The sequence below is a fragment of the Myxocyprinus asiaticus genome, chromosome 31 (assembly GCF_019703515.2).
Source record: "Myxocyprinus asiaticus isolate MX2 ecotype Aquarium Trade chromosome 31, UBuf_Myxa_2, whole genome shotgun sequence".
NCBI lineage: Eukaryota > Metazoa > Chordata > Actinopteri > Cypriniformes > Catostomidae > Myxocyprinus > Myxocyprinus asiaticus.
The window spans coordinates 16,733,354-16,754,883 of NC_059374.1; positions in this window are offsets into that span (position 1 = coordinate 16,733,354).

Below are 21,530 nucleotides of genomic sequence, written 5' to 3' on the forward strand. Positions count from 1 at the left end.
ACCTTTTAAAGAGGTATTCCACAATCTTTTCAAATTGTGCAAAATTGCCCTTGCTATACCTGTGAGCACAGCTACATGTGAACGCAGCTTTTCCACTCTCAAGTTGGTGAAGACATACCTGCATTCAACCATGGATGATGATAGACTGAGCAATCTGGGTGTCTTAAGTGTAGAGTCAAGGCAAGCAAAGTCCCTGAACCTTGATCAACCTTGTGAATATCTTTGCTTCAAATCACAACAATCGCAGAATCCAATTGATGTCATGTGATGGTATTGATTTGTAAATTTGAATTTGAATTCAGGATACAGTTGCCAGGCTTTTGTTGTCCTTTTCAAATAATGCTTTTTCCGCTTTAGGAAATATTTACTCTGAAACCAGAAACTCTTAATTTACAAACAAGTATTAATTATAGATTTTGTTGTGGGCACCTAAAATAGCCCACTATTTTAAGGTTTAATACGTTTTTTGTTTATTTAATTACATTTGCAGCGCCACGGCTGCTGCGTTGCGAGCTCTGACACAACATTTCAGTGTTTTGTTTGTTTTGTTTACAGTTCTTATGTTTTTTGTCTTGGATGTTGTCTGCCTTATTGTATACGATAGACAAACACTTTTGGACATTGGTTTTACAATTGCACACGAAAACCGGACTTCCAATTCCTCAATGCCGACCTGCTGTTTACAAACACACCAGCGGAGCCCTTTGTCTGGTCTGCCCGGCCCCAGAAACGCAGAAGGAAAAGGGGAAATAGAGCCAGCATTCTCATCAGAGTAAGACATCGCACAAATCTACCCAGTATTCTACTGGCAAATGTTCAGTCTCTGGACAACAAGCGAGCATGTGGACAATGCGAGCTGAGAGCGTGGATCTCTTTTCAATGATAGACAAGGGACTGCTGCATTATCTGCCTTACGAAAACTTGGATGTCTGCTGAGATTCCAGATTCAGCCATCGAACCCGCGGGTTCCTCCGTGCACCAAGCAGACAGAGTGAAAGACCTCTCAGGTAAAAGCAGAGGTGGTGGATGATCAACAAATCCTGGTGTGATCAGAGGAACGTACATTCAATCAAGTCTTTCTGCTCTCCTGATCTGGAATTTCTCATGCTTCTGTTTCAGCCATTCTGGCTACCGAGGGAATTCACAGCAATCATTATCACTGCTGTGTACATCCCGCCACAAGCCGACACAGACCGGGCACTCAAGGAACTGTATGGGAGTATAAGTGACCAGGGACTTTAACAAAGCCAATCTCAAATCATTCACACCAAAATACCACCAACATATCAGTTTCAACACACGAGGGGACTCTCCCTTCCGGGATGGCTACAAATCTCCCCTCCGCCCACCATTTGGCAAATCAGACCACTCTTCTGTTCTCCTTCTGCCCGCTTACAGGCAGAAAATGAAACAGGAAGCACCCACCCTCAGAATGATCCAGTGCTGGTCGGACCAATGTCCTGTCTGTGCTACAAGACTGTTTTGATCACGCGGATTGGGAGATTTTGCGGTCCGCCTCTGACGACGACATTGAGGTTTACGCTGATAGCGTAACGTGTTTCATCAGAAAGTGCATAGAGGACATTGTTCTGACCAAAACAATACGGATCTACCCCAACCAGAAACCATGGATTAATATTTGTTTGTTTGTTGATGTTGATGTTTGTGCGCACTTAATGCGCGCTTTTAATTCCGGGAACGCGGAGGAGCATAAACAAGCCAGTTATGTCCTCCGCAAAACTATCAGAATGTGGAGGAGCATAAACAAGCCAGTTATGCCCTCTGCAAAACTATCAGAGCAGCAAAACGCTGCTAAAGATATGGTGAATATCCGTAAAGCCACGGGTCCAGACGGCATTCCGGGCCACGTCATCAGAGCTTGCGCGAACCAGCTGGCTGGTGTTTTTATGGACATTTTTAACCTCTCCCTCTCCTTCTGTCTGTAGTCCCCACATGCTTCAAAACATCCACCATTGTGCCTGTACCAAAGCAATACAAAATCACTTGCTTAAATGACTGGGATCCCGTTGCTCTAACCCCCATCATCAGCAAATGCTTTGAGAGGCTAATCAGAGATTACATCTGCTCCGTGCTGCCTGCCTCACTGGACCCATTGTAGTTTACTTACCGCAACAACCGCTCCACTGATGATGCCATTGGATCTACACTACACACTGCTCTTTCCCACCTGGAAAAAAGGAACACATATGTGAGAATGCTGTTTATAGACTACAGCTCAGCATTCAACACCATAGTGCCAGCCAAGCTTTATGTGAAACTCCGGGCTCTGGGCTTAAACAGCTCGCTGTGCAGCTGGATCCTGGACTTCCTGTCAAGCAGAAACCAGGTGGTTAGAATGGGCAGCAACATCTCCTCACCACTGACCCTCAACACTGGAGCCCCTCAGTGCTGTGTTCTCAGCCCACTCTTGTATTCCTTGTACACACATGACTGTGTGGCAACACACAGCTCCAATGCCATCATTGAGTTTGCTTTTGATATGATAGTGGTAGGTCTGATCACTGACAATGATGAAACAGCCTACAGAGAGGAGGTGCACACTCTGACACACTGGTGTCAGGAGCACAACCTCTCCCTCAACGTCAGCAAGACCAAGGAGCTTGTGGTGGACTTCAGGAGAAAAGACAGAGAACACAGCCCCATCACCATCAATGGAGCACCGGTGGAGAGAGTCAGCAGTGTCCACATCACAGAGGAACTCACATGGTCCATCCACACTGAGGCTATTGTGAAGAAGGCTCATCAGCACCTCTTCTTCCTGAGACGGCTGAGGAAGTTTGGAATGAACCACCACATCCTCACACGGTTCTACACCAGCACTGTAGAGAGCATCCTGACTGGCTGCATCACTCCCTGGTATGGCAATAGCACCGCCCACAACCGCAAAGCCCTGCAAAGGGTGGTGCGAACTGCCAGACACATCATCGGAGGTGAGCTTCCCTCCCTCCAAGACATATATACCAGGCGGTGTGTGAAAAAAGCTCAGAGGATCATCAGAGACTCCAGCCACCTGAGCCATGGGCTGCTCTCACTGCTACCATCAGGCAGGCAGTATCGCAGCATCAGGACCCGCACCAGCCGACTCCATGACAGCTTCTTCCCCCAAGCAATCAGACTTTTGAACTCTTGATCTCTCACGATCAATATACATCAGCACTGCACTTTATTAATCTTATTATCTCACACCGGACTGTCATAAATTATATTCTCTCTTAGCAACACACTGCCAGCTGACTATCAACCGACAGCCTGAATGTCAATACAGTACAATACAACCTACTGTATATTTTATATATACTTTATATACTATTTTTATTGTATGTGTATTCTATATTATGTGTATGTGTATTCTATATAGTGTGTATTGTATACTGTACATTGTATATTATTATTGTGTTGTGTAATTATGTGTATATTAGATATGTAAATTGTGTTGTGTAAATCTGATGTTTATTGTAAATTGGTATATGTCTCATCACTGTCATGACTGCTATGTTGCTCGGAACTGCACCCAAGACTTTTACCCACTGTTGCACTTGTGCATATGGTTGTGTGACAATAAAAGTTTTTTGTGATTTGATTTGATTTGATTTGATATTGTTTTCCTCTCTTTAGGCTCTTAATAATTACTTATCACTTAATGATAAGTAATCTTTAGGAATATTTGAAGTCAAACGAGGCCAGTTTATTTATTAAACATCATTCATAAAGAACATACATTACACAGGAGGAAAATTTGTCCATAATGTTTCCATACATCTTAAAGTTCCAGTCTTTAAAGCCCTTTTACTTTCCCTTATATTTACAGTGCAATGCCATAAACAAAGGTAAGACCATGGATGGCCCCTTATTACTGTGGTTAGATCAATGTAGCTAGTCTTTAGTCTTTACCTTGTCAGTGCTGTTTCACCATTTGAGATGTTTGATTTCCTCCATAGTGTTTTAAGCTAGACAATTCTTAGAAGAATTCAAATGTGTCACAATAGTCTTGTGGTAAGCACCGAGATATCGAGGGAAGCCCAGACGACGCGTGCACTTCAGAGGTATAATAGGATAGAGCAGAGCGCATCAAGCCTGGTTTTCATTTTGAGAAGAGTGCAGCTGTGTTGCGCATCAGTGTCTTGAGCCATCGAGAGCTGCATGTGCAAGTTTGCATCCTACAAACTAGGTCTGCAGCTACACACAAGTGGTTTTGTGATGGCTAGCACAACACTCGCACAAAAACCAGGCTTGAATCACGCGTGTTTCAGACACCATCTGATACCTCACTTCAGTTCCACTCAAACACCTGCAATTCTGAAGAGGAACATTCGGGCTGGACCAAAATCATTGGGGGATTGAGCCCCGAATGTTTTGACTTAGCAACACGCCTGGGCTAGTTGACCGCTATGCTCCCTCCTATGTTAAAAACATGGAGGTTGTTATTTCTGCTTAGAATATCTCTGACTCTGACCAGGTGGAGGTGGATCCAGGTGACACCAACCTGGTGTAAACGCCAAACAGGTGGTGACTCTGAAAGACGCTCTGAACTAGGTGAAGCGGACATGCGTCCCTGTGCCCATTGGGAAAATCCATCAATTTTTTCTTTCTTCCCTTCTTTCTCCATTGTTGGGGATGGATAGAATTATTTACTTTTGGAACATTAATTCTCCCGTTCTGAACTGCAAATACTGCTGGGGCTAGCTGTTACACTAATCAGTGCTTGGGCTCACCGGGGATGCTAAGGTGAGATGAGCGATTCTCCCCCTTTCACAAGCTATTCATCCTTTCTATTTTCCCCAACATAGCTGTAGTATCTGTGTGGTGGTTAGCTGGCGAGTTTGTAACATGACAATTACTCATTTTAAATATTTTCGGCGCAGCCCTATTTCAGCACATTTACCGCCTGTTTAAACTGGATTGCGGGTGATTACTGAGACCAGAGACTGCTGAGATGGACCACTTGTAATAAAATGAAAGGGAAAAATTGGAACACCCAATATGGCGGGTGTACTGTAGAAAGGGAAGTCCTGCCAGCCAATCACCTTTAGATAATAAGATTTCCTGTCAGTTAGCCAGAGAACACTCGTGGCATTAGCTGGGCCAGCCTGAAAAACCAGCCTTTTGTTTTTTTACAATGATCTGAGTTTAAGAAGCCTAATTTATGATTCTGTTGTTTCAGATTTCACTGTCGATTCAAATTATGTTCTTTGATCGTAATCTGGACCAACTTTTTGTCGTTTCCCATTCAAGCTGATGAGAGCTCTACTTTTATGTTGCAAAAGTGGCACAAATGTTTAGTGAATTCGCCACTCAGTTCATAGCAGGAGGAAGTAGGGAATGTTGCAACTCTCCAGCTCTTGATTGCCATAATCTAGAGTATGTGCGTCAACCATTTGTCTGTGTTAGTGAGATTGACTGTGACCTGGCCAAAGAGGAAGAAAAAAAAAAAAAAAGAGAAGAGAGGAGTAAAAGGGAGGGCTTAAACAAAGTGGAGAGTAAAGGTTTTCTTTTTCTTTTCTGTCTGTAATAACTGGAGGTAACATCTTACAGTTACGTAATAAATTGGTCTTTTTGCACAGTGAATAGTGCAGGTAAAGATGATTACACTAATAAAGAGGTGAGCAATGTGTCACTCACAGTTTGGACACTTTATTTAATTCACTTATACTGTATATGATCTTGACTTACAGATCTCCAGAACTTTTTACAGCAACTTTGTTGATTTCCAGTGAGGGATAAACAACTTTGAACTAATGTTGGGGACTAACTTACTTACTAAAATTTCTACTAATTACTAGATATTTCAGTAGTGTGCCATTTGCTCAGCTGTTTTTAATATAGTGTAGCTTTTCCAGTCATAGGCTATTTACATATAAATCTTAAAATCAGTTACATAAAAATTTAGTCACATGTCTGTTCTGACAGGACAAAAGAGAAAAACAATGCAAAATGCAAACAATAAAATATATGCATAATTATGCATAGTTAGGACAGCAAAATAGGAAGAAAAAATGCTTCTCATATCTTTTGTTGTCGATATCAAAAACATTTACTGTAGAAACCAAACAGTCAAATTATAAAACACTGATTACACTGAATTTGCCGAAAGGAGGTTGAAAGTTCTGCTGCTGATATTGGTGTGTGCTTAACAAAATTTGAACTACTGCTCCCCAGTGGTGAAGCTGGTAATTTTGTCAAGGTAAAATGACCACAGGGTGGCACCAAATGTGAGTTGTAATTTTAGTTGTAAATGACATAATGCAGTCAACAGGAATGCATATTTTATTAAATGTACCACCTTCCCAAACGCCAACCTTAAACCTAACAGTCAATGGAGTAAAAATATAGTTTTAGAGCAGAGGTTCTAAGCCTTTTTTTTTGATGAACACCCCCCTACTTCATTCCCTTACCCCAGTCACCCTACTCTGAACACTTGTAAAAACAATACATATAAATTATAAATATTTATAAGTTGTAACAAAAATGTATTATATTCCTTCACTCCCCTAATGTAGCCTATGACAAATTTAATAGAGCTGAAGTAGTGATATGATAATATTTATTATCAATCTATTTCTGCCTAAAGTACAGTTAATGATACTATAGTAAATTCAAGGTGGTGATGCAGAATTCTGTGTCGAATTTAAATGGTTTCCGCTTCTCGCGCCTTGCTTCTCACTAATTCTGGCAAAGTGCGAGTTTAAGAGCTCGAGCTTTAAGAGCTTTGCACTTGCGCTGCTCTGTCCATCGAGCCGTTTTGATCTACACAGCCATACAGGCGCATTAGCTGAGGTTGTGCCTCCGCCTGTGTATTTGATGCTGCTAAACCAGATACTTCAGACGCATCGCTAGACTTCAAAATCAGATGTGCAAATGCGTACCAACCCGTATAATTGAGAACCAACTGATATACTCCAAGTCTAGATAAACGTTTTAATGCAAAGAGGAACTTGATGATAGATTTGATTATTATGACTGTTAAACACCCCCCATTTGTAACTTAACACCCCCTCTCTACTAATTTGCTCTCAGCGCCCCCTGGCGTCCTTTGAATGCCCCCGTTGGATACCCTTGTTTTAGAATGCAAATGCAACTTCAGAATTGCGAACACCATTGCTTATGTGAGCACAATTACTTCCTGGATTCCATGGGACCACAACCCATGTCCTGGAGGATGCTCCTGCAACATGCTATCAGTAGTGCTCCAGGGAAAGGTGAGCAAGGATTAATTAATTAAAAAATGTCTGATGGTAGATTGGTGCTTGTTGAAAAAACTCTTAACCATATTTGTATAATAATATTATGTTGGCTTTGTCAAGTCTGTGTGGATGTGTCATTATTCAAATATTCTTTGAGCTTATTTCAAAGGTCCAACCCTTAATTATGGCTTGTCCCTAACAACATTGAAGTCTTATTACATATAAAACACTCTTTTTGTGATAATTTACTTGAAGTAAGGTTAATGAGAGATACTGCTTTTTTACAGCATGCAGTTATGTGACACACAGGTCATCACAGCTGTGTGCTGGCAAAATAAGTTACTTCAAATGCTTAAAATGTCTTAACACTCTAGTACAATAAAGTGCTAGAGATACAGGAATATCTGTGTCACAATATGTAACCTCTTAATTACATATACAATGTAAATACAGGCAAATACAGTGCGATGGCCAAAAGGATTTCCCAAAATCTCATCATAACACTTATATCATATTGGTTTATTTATGCTCTCGTAATTTATTTTTATTTTTTGCCATTCCTTTTGTTGCTGGATATACCTGCTGTAATTTTCAAGTAAGTCTGTCTGAGTATCTGGCAGGATCCAGTGATTTGAAGCATCTGTGCACCGTGAGTTTAGAAAACATGCCTCTGGTGAGTACACTGCCAAAGGAACATGACAGAAAAATGGGAAAATCTAATGGTAGTTCTTTCATGGGCTGAAGCTGATTTGAAAAACTACATGGCTCACGTGTATCTATAGTGTGGTGGGAAAATGGAGGTCTCTCCAACTAAAAAAATAAAGTGACTGGCTGCATCTAAAATTTCTAGCTGGCTTGATAAAAGTTCTGTAAATTAATGAACTAGTTTGTGGTGACAATACTATTATTGCTTAAACAGAAATACATATTTGTATTGTTTGACAAATTTTAAAGCTTGAATAGCAGCAGAATGTTTACATTTACATATTTGGCTGACATTTTTATCCAAAGAAATATACATTCTAAATATACATTTTATTAGTACCAGTGTTTTACATGGGAATTGAACCTATGACCTTGATGTTGATAGCACCATGCTCTACCATCTGAGCTACAAAATCTCTGTTTAAAGTCTTTTAAAAGACTCACCAATAATTTGGCTTGTGTTTGAGCACATCTGGGCAATAACACTCAATATCTGATGGTATCAGATAGTAATACCATGGTACTTTGATATACAACTTTGATATTCCATATTTATCCACCATTCTGTATTTACATGGTGCTTCAATGTACTTCAAATATTTCCATTGTACTACTATGGTACTTTGATATATGGATAGCATATTTACACTGGCGGCCAAAAGTTTGGAATAATGTACAGATTTTGATCTTATGGAAAGAAATTGTTACTTTTATTCACCAAAGTGGCATTCAACTGATCACAATGTATAGTCAGGACCTTAATAACGTGAAAAATGACTATTACAATTTGGAGAAAAAAAATTCAGAACTTCTTAAACTACTTCAAAGAGTTCTCATCAAAAAATCCTCCACGTGCAGCAATTGACAGCTTTTGCATTCTAGCTGTCAGTTTGTCCAGATACTCAGGTGACATTTCACCCCACGCTTCCTGTAGCACTTGCCATTGATGTGGCTGTCTTGTCGGGCACTTCTCACGCACCTTACAGTCTAGCTAATCCCACAAAAGCTCAATGGGGTTAAGATCCATAACACTCTTTTCCAATTATCTGTTGTCCAATGTCTGTGTTTCTTTGCCCACGCTAACCTTTACTTTTTGTTTTTCTGTTTCAAAAGTGGCTTTTTCTTTGCAATTCTTCCCATAAAGCCTGCGCCCCTGAGTCTTCTCTTTACTGTTGTACATGAAGCTGGTGTTGAGCGGGTAGAATTCAATGAAGCTGTCAGCTGAGGACATGTGAGGCGTCTATGTCTCAACAGACTTTGATGTACTTATCCTCTTGTTTAGTTGTACATCTGGGCCTTCCACTTCTCTTTCTGTCCTTGTTAGAGCCAGCTGTGCTTTGTCTTTGAAGACTGTAGTGAACACCTTTGTATGAAATCTTCAGTTTCTTGGCCATTTCAAGCATCGTATAGCATTCATTCCTCAAAACAATGATTGACTGTCGAGTTTCTAGAGGAAGCTGTTTCTTTTTTTGTCATTTTGGACCTAATATTGACCTTAAGACATGCCAGTCTGTTGCATACTGTGGCAACTCAAAAACAAACACAAAGACAATGTTAAGCTTCATTTAATGAACCAAATAGCTTTCAACTGTGTTTTATATAATGGCAAGTGATTTTCTAGTACCAAATTAGCAATTTAGCATGATTACTCAAGGATAAGGTGTTCGAGTGATGGCTGCTGGAAATGGGGCCTGTCTAAATTTGATTAAAAAAAAAATAATAATTTCAAATAGTGATGGTGCTGTTTTTTTACATCAGTAATGTCCTAACTATACTTTGTGATCAGTTGAATGCCACTTTGGTGAATTAAAGTACCAATTTCCTTCCGAAACAGCAAAATCTGTACATTATTCCAAACTTTTGCCTGCCAGTGTATATACTATTGTATTGACATGCTGCCTTAAGGTAATTCAAAGAATACAATGCAATACAATGTTACAACCATGTTAGTTTGATACATGATTACCATATTCATCCCATTACATGGTGCTTCAAAGTACTTCAAAAAATACCATGGTACTACTATGATACTTTGCTATTTTATTACCATATTCATATATCATTGTATTTACATGGTGCTCCCAGGTAATGGTAAATGTCCAAAAAACATGTGTAACAGCGTTCAATAGAAAGGAGGAGGTGGGAACTGGATGAAGCATCAAAGTGATGTTTTATTAACTTAAACAAAAACACACAAATATAAACACTGCAACTGCCTGTAGCTCTCTCTCTCTCTCGAACTGTCACATCTCGTTGCACCTATCCCTCTCCTCGGCTGATTAGCCCAGTTGGGTGCCGGGCATGCGTAGTCGTGGCCCGGCCCCGCCCTCCTCCTTGTCACAACATGATAATGCCATGGTACTTTTTTGTGTTTCTGTGTAGGCTACTAAGTGTTTTGATACTCTTTTGGTTGTAAAATGTATTTACCTGCAGTAGTCGTTCATAAACTGCACACGTGTTGAACTTAATAAAGACCTTCTTCATCACTGGCAAAAAAAGTGCACATTTGTAGGTTTCATTTTCATTTAGTGTAGATAAATATCCATTGCAACCAATGTTATCTTAGTTTTTCATGTTTGAAAGTATTCCATTAGCATGTTGGTGAGTGAGAATCTGCTCCAATTGATTCAGCAGCACAGGCGTGAGCTTTCCGAGTCATTCAATTCAGACCACTTTGCAATTATGTGTGACTGTAATGAACTGACTCAAATGAGTGATTAATTTATGAATCAGACATCTTTAGTTCTGATTTAAAACTGTCGACAGTAAACACCGGGTACACGGAATGATGTAGCAGTGTAGCTTTTGTCAAAGCGATGCCACTAAATCGATAAAATAGCTTCACGACTGAATAGCTACTTGATTTAAAAACTAAAGAAGCTGCCACCTCGCTACTGAGAAATGCAGTTAAGCTAATTTAAGTTAAGCTATTTGTAGCGAATCTACTGCCCATCACTGGATCCAAGTATCTTATTAAATTACTTTGTGTGTAATATGTGTAATAAAATGTCCATATTCATCTCAGTGGGTCACAAATGGATTTTCTATAGCAGTGTGGTCCCTGAAGTCATGTTTCAGGGTGGCATGATGGAAGCAACCTGAAGAAGACTTTTGTCTGTTTATAGCTTCACAATAATCTTTGAAAGGAAAGATAAAAAAATAAACAGATAAAAGGAAATTTAGATAAAAAGACAGAGTTTACTGTTAGCTTCAAGAACACATGGGTTTTTACCTTGAACTTGGTAAACTCTTGAGTTAGTTGCCAAGTATGTCAGTGCAGTATCCACAACAGCTCTGGTTTTGAAGAGTTGCTTCTTTGACCATACATTTTATAAAGTCAGATTGAGGCAAAATGTCAAATGCTGAACTTCAAACGTTGTGCGGGCAGTGGCAGCAGGTGGTGTTATTGTTTATTAGAGAGCTAATCCAAATTATTTCGACCAAGAGCTGTATTTTCTTTCTGCTGATTTCACAAGAGGTAATTGAGTGCCTTTGAAGTCAGCATCATGACCATTCTAATATAGCCTACCTCTGCTTAGTCTGGGAAGAAATTAGTTTTCAAGAAATTAATTCCATGCAGCTATCATGTTGAGATCCTTTGCAATAACCAAATAATTGATGTTATTTGTACCACCCTGCATATGTCTCCTAGCCATCTGACTAGTGTATCATTTAGATATGTGTCTAGCACAAAAGCACATGTTGAAACAGCTTAGATGTTGTTTCAGAGATTGCCTTTGGATTGTAAAGAAAGAGAAGAAAGTTCTGTGAAGAAAAGGAGATCTAACACATAGACTACAACTCTGCTTTTCTCACTCCCTCAAGAGGACCAGTTGCACCTATTCTTCAAAGTCAGAAACACGGGTTATAGTTAATGAGAAAAGGAGCCTTTTGATGCTGCCTTCCAAAGAAACTCAGCATTTATTGTTTTCATTGTTTCACTGGTTGATGTAACCAATTCTAACTTTTAATGTTAAGGCAACGTAGACTTTGGGTACCTTCTGTAATATGATGTTACCTCTGATCTTCAAATACTGTGCATAAATATATAGAACACAGTAGGGTTGCCACAATACCAAAATGTAAATGGTTCATACCAATACCAGAAATTCCATAATTCTTGTAACAGTTTTGATTGAAAAAATGCATTAATAAAAATAAAAAAAAATTTAAATTTAAATATTAATATAAATATTAACAAGCTTAATTAAAACGGCAAGCAGTCTTCAAGTATTTCTCACTTAATTAACTGCTTAAACTCTGCGAACCCTGGATACCAAAGTAGCTGGTACCATTTGAAAGCTTAGAATCTGAATCTAAGATAGTTTCTGCATTCATGTTTCCTCTTTGAAACAACAATAGCAAAGGTTTAATGTTAGGTTAAATGCTTTTATGAACGTAAAACTTCCCCAAGAAAAACTATTCACTAAATTGAATAGGAGTAATTCCATATCTCTGGAAAATTAAATAAAACAAAGTTTTGAACCAGTTCTACACATCAGACTTAAAAGTAATAATATATACACATGATAAGCAAGTGATGCCGTTGACAATCAGTGAAAAACGATTATTAAAATACATTTTTAATCCGCAATTGACATCATATCATCCCATATTTTTTCCTTCAGCTCAGAAAGTCCAGTCCGCTGTGATTGGTCGAGAGGATCAGTAGTGGTGACTGTTGGATAATATTCCGCTGTGGAGCGTGCACTGATGCGCATTGAGGGTGCAAAGGGGGCGCTCGCGAGCACCCATCGGAGCACTAAAATGTCAAATTGGACACCCTACGGCAGGGTTCCCCAGTTAGTATTTACCAAGGGCCAAATTCTATCAACAATACAAAGTCAAGGGCCACGGCCGTCAATGTAATGACAATTTTTTATTTATTTATTTATTTATTTATTTATTTTTGTGCTGCTGCTATTATTATTCTAATTATTATTATTACTATTGTTGTTTTTATTATTAAAAGAGTCACGCATAAATTGTATTTATTTATTTTTTATTAGTTCTTTTTCTCAGTATTAGTAGCCTGTTTTATTTATTCAAACAATTATGAACATTTTGTTTGTATACAGATACACAAAACTACACAACTTTGCCTGGTGGAAAAAAAAAAAAAAAAAAAAAAAAACTTTAATGATCATAATGATTCATATCCTCCATGTGAGTCAGCTGTTCCTGCTCATCTCCAAATGGGATCTCCTGCACTTTCCTAATTGCAGATTCAATTATTAGACCTATTAGCATTAATATTGTTATTGTTCTTAAGGATAATATAACAATGTATTGCAATAATTTCAATAAAGAAAAGATTGTGAGCCAATGTTTTCTTATAAATATTTTTTAATATTAGGCTATGCATCATATTTTTTCTGTACAATATTATTTTTAATGTAAGCTAAGTTATCCTGTTGCAGCTCATTTTGTTGAATTTAAGCATGATGTCTCCTCATTATGTTTTTGTGGCATCGAGAGTGTTAAGATGCCACCTAGAGGAGGCAACCTTGAATTGATTTTACAGAGACATGAGGTTTATCAAACGATGAGGCTTAATGATGAACTTGTGTTCAACGTGATGTTGTAGATATATTGTGATGATTTAAAGTTTTTTTAACGGATTTCTAAGTGTGTTTTAATGACTTTACATTTTTTTAAAAAAAAAAATGTTAGGATGTTTATACATTCTTGTTATAATTTAGTATTTTTTATTTTTTGTTTATCATGTGCATTTGAATTTAATATTTATCTTGTCTTTATTCAGTAGGAGGTGTCTTGTTGGTCCTCTACACTGGATCTGGCAATGAGCGCGTTTACATGCACATTCGTACGCCGATTATGTTTAATAAGCCGACAACGCGTGCGGTCATGTAAATGCAATAAACCGCGTTCCTTTATCGGCATAAAGGTCATAAATTACTTATGATAACCCAGTCTACATGGGTAGATTTTTGCCCATTATGCCGATTTTGCATGCCATGTAAACACCTTACCCAGTGTTCTTACCGGCTCATCCAATGTTAGCAGTTGTTGTGCGCATGCCTCTTCGCGGTTTGACGTCAAAAGTAGAGAATAACACGATTATTTCAAATGTCATCTAAACACGGATTTATTGCCTTGTCATATTTTGTAAATAAGCGGATTTTAGAGAGTAATCAGCGTATTGGTGTGCATGTAAACAGGCTCATTGGCTTACTTAATGAGTATTGTTTTTTGGTCTCATCATTGTCGACAGCTGTCATGATTGTTAATGATTTATTTTAATATATAATAATGATAATAATACTATATATATATATATATATATATATATATATATATATATATATATATATATATATATATATATATATATAACTTGTTGACATTGTATTTCGTGTTTTATGTCTGCCTGATGAAGGCTGTGTGACCAAAACGCTGCTAATAAATTTCTGAACGTGTTTTGCAAGCTATGGTAGTGTGCGGGATTATTTATTTTATTTTTATTTTTATTTTTTCTTCTTGATAATATATTTTTTCTTATGCACCTACCTATAACTTTTCAGGTGTATGAGGGGTTTTGATTTAGCATTTATGTTACATAAAATAACAAGCCGACCTGAAAACCTCTGCATTTCAAATGAGCGCAAACTTGTCGTAATGATGTAGAAATATGAATATAATATGTTTTTTCTTTTCTTTTTCTTTTTTTATTACACTAGAATAGTCAAGTCATATATCAAATTAAAGCTCTTGTTCTCAGAAATGTGACTATATGATTCAAATAACTGTCCACTCCAATCACTGCTTCTGTAAGCCCTGAGAAGCCACAAACTCTACATCTGCTCTTACCTTAGGCTATTTATTTATTTATTTATTTATTTATTTTTCAAAATTAAACATTTATTTTTTCTCATCTGTGAGGTTTCTTGGGTAAATAATCCAATGTTATATCTAAGATGTCCAAAACAATATATGTCCAGCAGAAAAAGCAGAAAAATAAATGATCTGCAAAATATGTTTTTGACTATTAGTAATGTACAATTTGAATGATGAAATGTTATACATTATCACAAAACTGAGGATCTTAGCTTTCCAACAACACTTACATTAAGCTTCTGGTCTACTCAGAGACCAAAATATTCAACAAAACATTAGCGAAAGTGTGTGGGATCACAAAATAGACTGAATGCCTATGGACAAGCTCATGTGGGAGTGCTCAGTTGTGTTATGCCACCTGCATTTCAGATCTGTGTATTGTTATGGAAGGTAATAGAGAGTATGTCTACTGTACTGTATTTGTTTTATTCCTTTCATTTATATATAGCTATAAAAATAAATAGATAATATAACGAGTATTGAAATTTTATTATATAAGATATAGATCATAAAAGGAGTATTGAGTTTGAAATTTCAGACATTGTGTGTGTGTGGGCGGGTTAGGGTGGTTTACGAGAAAAAAAATTTAGGTTACAAACTGGTAATTACAAGGGTATTATGCTATAAATGTGGTTTATGAGGACATTTCTAGTGTCCCCATAATTCAAATCGCTTAAAAAACATACTAAATAATGTTTTTTCGAAAATTAAAAAATGCATAAAGTGTTTTGTGAGGGTAAGGATTAGGGGTAGGGTTAGGGTTAGGGGATATAATCTATAGTTCGTACAGTATAAAAATCATTATGTCTATGGAGAGTCCTCATAAGGATAGCCACACCAACGTGTGTGTGTGGGTGTGTCGAATGCATCGTCACCTAATGTAAACAGAAGGCTGTGTGTGCAGGATGATCAAAATTATGTGTTGACTGTGAGTATACAAGTTTCTAAACTGTTATCGTGGTGCTTCTGTGATAGTTTGGCTGTCTGTTTCAGAAAACAAACGTATCATATGCTTGAAAACACTTTTTGAGTTGCTGTTTGTGTGAATGACAACCACATGTCCATCTAATAAGGAGACAGCTGCATGCATGGGATAATCACGCTGTGTTGACTGGGAGTAAACTGATATCGTGGTACTTTGGTGACCAAATGGTTGTGTGTTACATAAAATAAACTTATCAGATGCTTGAAAAGACTGTTTGAGTAGTTGTTTGTGACGAATGACAATCGTATAACTACTAATGTAAACAAACATGGCCACACGCTTCAGATGATCGCATTTGATATGTTGACTGTGCATATATGAGCTATAAACTTTTTATCTTGGTACTTTGGTGACCATTTGGATATATGAGGATAAAATAAACTTATCATGTGCTTGAAAAGACTGTATGATTCAATATTTGTGTGATATGAATGACTTTGGTGCATCTCTGTGTCGGCGTGAAAGCTGATTTGAATCTGGAAGCTTGTAACCTAATTGGCAGTTGCATAAACAAATACACTATATTGCCAAAAGTATTCGCTCACCCATCCAAATAATTGAATTCAGGTGTTCCAATCACTTCCATGGCCACAGGTGTATAAAATGAAGCACCTAGGCATGCAGACTGCTTCTACAAACATTTGTGAAAGAATGGGCCGCTCTCAGGAGCTTAGTGAATTCCAGCGTGGTACTGTGACAGGATGCCACCTGTGCAACAAGTCCAGTCGTGAAATTTCCTCGCTACTAAATATTCCACAGTCAACTGTCAGTGGTATTATAACAAAGTGGAAGTGATTGGGAATGACAGCAACTCAGCCACGAAGTGGTAGGCTACGTAAAATGACAGAGCGGGGTCAGCGGATGCTGAGGCGCATAGTGCGCAGAGGTCACCAACTTTCTGCAGAGTCAATCGCTACAGACCTCCAAAGTTCATGTGGCCTTCAGATTAGCTCAAGAACAGTGCGTAGAGAGCTTCATGGAATGGGTTTCCATGGCCGAGCAGCTGCATCCAAGCCATACATCACCAAGTGCAATGCAAAGCGTCGGATGCAGTGGTGTAAAGCACGCCGCCACTGGACACTAGAGCAGTGGAGACGCGTTCTCTGGAGTGACGAATCACGCTTCTCCATCTGGCAATCTGATGGACGAGTCTGGGTTTGGCGGTTGCCAGGAGAACGGTACTTGTCTGACTGCATTGTGCCAACTGTGAAGTTTGGTGGAGGAGGGATTATGGTGTGGGGTTGTTTTTCAGGAGCTGGGCTTGGCCCCTTAGTTCCAGTGAAAGGAACTCTGAATGCTTCAGCATACCAAGAGATTTTGGACAATTCCATGCTCCCAACTTTGTGGGAACAGTTTGGGGATGGCCCGTTCCTGTTCCAACATGACTGCACACCAATGCACAAAGCAAGGTCCATAAAGACATGGATGAGCGAGTTTGGTGTGGAAGAACTTGACTGGCCTGCACAGAGTCCTGACCTCAACCCGATAGAGCACCTTTGGGATGAATTTGAGCGAAGACTGTGAGCCAGGCCTTCTCGTCCAACATCAGTGTCTGACCTCACAAATGCGCTTCTGGAAGAATGGTCAAAAATTCCCATAAACACACTCCTAAACCTTGTGGAAAGCCTTCCCAGAATAGTTGAAGCTGTTATAGTTGCAAAGGGTGGGCTGACGTCATATTAAACCCTATGGATTAAGAATGGGATGTCACTTAAGTTCATATGCGTCTAAAGGCAGGTGAGCAAATACTTTTGGCAATATAGTGTATGTGTGATGCTACTCTGCAGGAGCCAGTTATGGTACGTATGAAAGGGTTAACTATCACCAATATGCAGAATGAGATGATTTTGTCTGCATGCACTTTTCATATGTAGTTCAAAGCAGAGCTGATGCAGAGTAGAGCCACTATGCTAAGTTTTTTCCTCCTTCTCGCATCCTTTTTCACATAGTACTTTATATTTCTTTATTATACTTATATAATGTGTTTTTAGTACATTCCTGTTGTTTCATGTAGGCAAAAATGTACAAGCACACGTTATAGACTATGCATTTCAGAGCACCTAAGGTCACTTAGCACTGCCTCACCACAGCACCTCTCCATCACTGTTGGACTGTGGAACTGCCAGTCAGCTGTCAACAAAGCTGACTTAATTCCGGCCTTTTCCAGTCAGTCAAAACTCAATGTTTTGGCTCTGACTGAGACATGGATCTGTACAAACAACACTGCAACTCCCTCAGCTCTCTCTACTGACTTCATTTTCACCCACACCCCTCGTCTAACTGGGTGGGGTGGGGGAACTGGTTTGCTCATTTCCAACTCATAGAAATTCACTCCACTCTCATCTTTCTGCAATAACACAATTTTTGAATATCATGCCATTACTGCAACTAATCCTGCAAAAATTAACTTTTTGGTCATCTATCGTCCCACAGGTCAACTAGGCAAATTTACTGAAGAGCTATATGTATTGCTGTCCTCATTCCCTGAGGATGTCACTCCACTGGTGGTCCTTAGGGACTTTAACATCCACCTGGACAAACCTCAAGCAGATGACTTTCTAGCTCTTCTGACATCACTTGACCTTACAAGATTGGGCATCCCTGCAACTCACAGAGCAGGGAAACAGGTAGATCTCATCCTTACACGTAATCGTATCACCAATAATCCCCTTGTTACTCCTCTACATATATCTGGCCATTTCTTCATCTAGTCTCTTCCATAGTCTCTGCATCCCTTCCCTCCACTAACCATTTATCTTCACTTGATTTAAATGAAGCTACAAATGCTCTTTGCTCAACATTAAATTCTTGTCTTCATAGTGTCTGCCCTCTTCTTTGTGGTCTTCTTACTTCTCTGACTGCTGATGACTTTGCTACATTTTTTACTGACAAAATAGCAAGCATCAGCAGCCAGTTCTCTACACCTAACACCCATAGCCACTCTCGTCCAACATCTCATCCTCTGTTCTCTTCTTTCTCCCCTCTCTCTGAGACTGAAGTCTATAAAGTGCTAATTTCTAACCGTCCTACCACCTGTCCACTTTACCCTATCCCCTCCCATCTTATGCAAGCTGCCCCTCCATCGATTTTACCCACACACACACACATTATCAGCACATAACTCACAACTGGAACCTTGCCCAAAACATTAAAGCAGGCTCAAGGAACCCCACTTTAAAAAATAAAAAAAATCAACACATAACCCAACAGTAGTTGACATCTACAGACCAGTTTCTCTCCTACCCTTACTGTCTAAAACTATTGAGAGGGTCATAGTCAACCAGTTGTCTACTTTTCTCTCACAGTACAAACTATTCGACAGACATCAGTCTGGCTTAAAAAATTGACACTCAACAGAGACTGCCCTCTTTTCAGTAGCTGAAACCCTGTGACTGGCGAGCGCTAACTCCAAATAATCCATCCTCATCCTTCTTGAATTGTCTGCTGCTTTCGACACAGTGAACCACAAGATTATCCTGTCCACCCTCTCTGACCTGGGCATCACAGGACCAGTGCTTGGAATAGTTGAGTCATACCTCATTGGCAGATCTTTTAAGGTCTCCTGGAGAGGAGAGGTGTCCAAGTCACACCAGCTGACCACTGGTGTTCCTCATTCAGTGCATGTACCCCTCCTCTTCTCGATATCACAACATCACTCAGACTGATCATTAAGGCGCATGACTTTTCCTACCACTGCTCTGCAGATGACATGCAGCCATACCTTTCATTCCAGCCTGATGACCCTGCTGTCTCAGCTCGTATCTCTGCCTGCCTCTCGGAAATTTTGGACTGGATGAAGGAACGCCACCTTCAGCTCAACCTTGCCAAGACAGAACTCCTCGTGATCCCAACCAAACCATCTGTTGACCACAACCTCACTTTTCATCTTGGTTCAACTACACTAACACCAACCAGAACAGTCTGGAACCTGGGAGTGGTGGGAGATGACCAGCTTAATTTTACTGCCCACATCTCATCAACTGCCCAGTTTTGCAGATTCATGCTACACAAAATCAGGAAAATCAGACCTTCTATGTCTGAATATGCTTTACAGCTCCTGGTCCAAGCTCTGGTCATTTCAAGATGTGACTACTGTAATGCTTTGTTGGTTGGCCTCCAAGCTTACACAATTAAGCCATTGCTGATGATCCATAATGCAGCAGTGCATCTGGTCTTCAATCAGCAAAAAAGGGCTCATGTCACACCACTCTTGATTTCAATTCACTGGCTACATGTAGCTGCCCATAACAAATTCAAGGCTTTGACTCTGGCCTTCAGCACAGCCAATGGAACCACACAATCTTACTTCAATTAACTTCTCCAGGTCTGTACTCCAACTCGCACTCTGTGGTCTATAAACGAGTGGCGCCTGGTGGTCCCATCACAAAGAGGCTCAAAGTCTATTTCACGATCGTTCACTTTCTATGTTCCACTATGGTGGAATGAGCTTCTAACCATCACACGATCTGCTGATACCATCTCAACATTCAAGAACCAGCTGAAAACACATCTGTTCTGTGAGCACTTAGCCAATCTACACTAATTGCACATCCTATTGAACTTAACTTAGACTTACTGTACACACACACACAAAAAAAACTCTGTCTCTTTCTTCTGCGCTAGTGCCTATACTACTCCAGCTGCCTTGAGAGCTTGGCAGTACAACACTGTAGATGTTGTTGAACTTTGTTTGTCAAATTACTTGCTATGTTCCTCATTTGTAAGTCACTTTGGATAAAAGCGTCTGCTAAATGTATGGTAAATGTGATGTCCTGATGTGAATAATGAACATGGCGTCACGATTGCTGTAACAAAACAGATAGCCACAGTCTACCGGCATTTTAATATTGTGGAGGATGAGAGTTTGAGATTTAATGTCTATTACAATGAATATGCAACCTATGTGGGGACTAGTTCTTTCAATTAGTCAAACTCCCACTTAGACTTATGGAAACATTTAATGTTACTTGGTGCTATTTTAGTGCATTTCTATCTTTATAGTGTGGAAGACTTTGTTTGGAAAATGTTATAGCATATTGTTACATATTGTTTTGTTTTCTTTCCTATGAAGGAAATAAATGCATTTTGACAGGGAAAATATATTTAGAATCAAATTTCAGCACTTTCAAAATCTGTGATTATTCCTAATTAACAATGAAATTTAATCGAATGACAGTACTAAAATAAACACATAGTATTACCAGTGTTTAGTTTTGTTTTACATGTTAACATGTTAGTTACAAAAAAGTGTTAGCTAAAATAAATACTGACAAGTTTGGCACCTGTTAGTTCATCTAGACAATCTGGCCCCTGCAAGAATTGAAGAGCCCTGACCTAGTCCTTGCTAGGATCTAGTGGAATGAACTAACACTTTTTGCAGGGAAATTGTCATGCTTTGGATGGAAGGAGAGACAAAGACGGGAGTTGGTGTGAACCCAAATGCAGAGGTGTAATGGTATGCAAACAAAATACAAAACAAAGTAAAAGACTAGGGACAATAGTAGCAAAACACAGAAGAAAACAGCTGCTCAAGTGCAGGGGAGAAGGCAATTCAGTCAGAGATGAGGCTTCAGGCGCTGGCTCTGGGACAGCAGAGGCTTCAGGTGCTGGCTCTGGGATGGCAGAGGCTTCAGGCGTTGGCTCTGGCTCTGGGACAGCAGGTGTGGGCGTTGGCTTGTGGACTGTGGCAGGTGTGGGGGAAATGACAGGAAACTCAGGCAGGTGGCCATGACAAGGAACTCCGGCGTGGTGGCCATAATGGGGAACTCAGGCATGGTGGC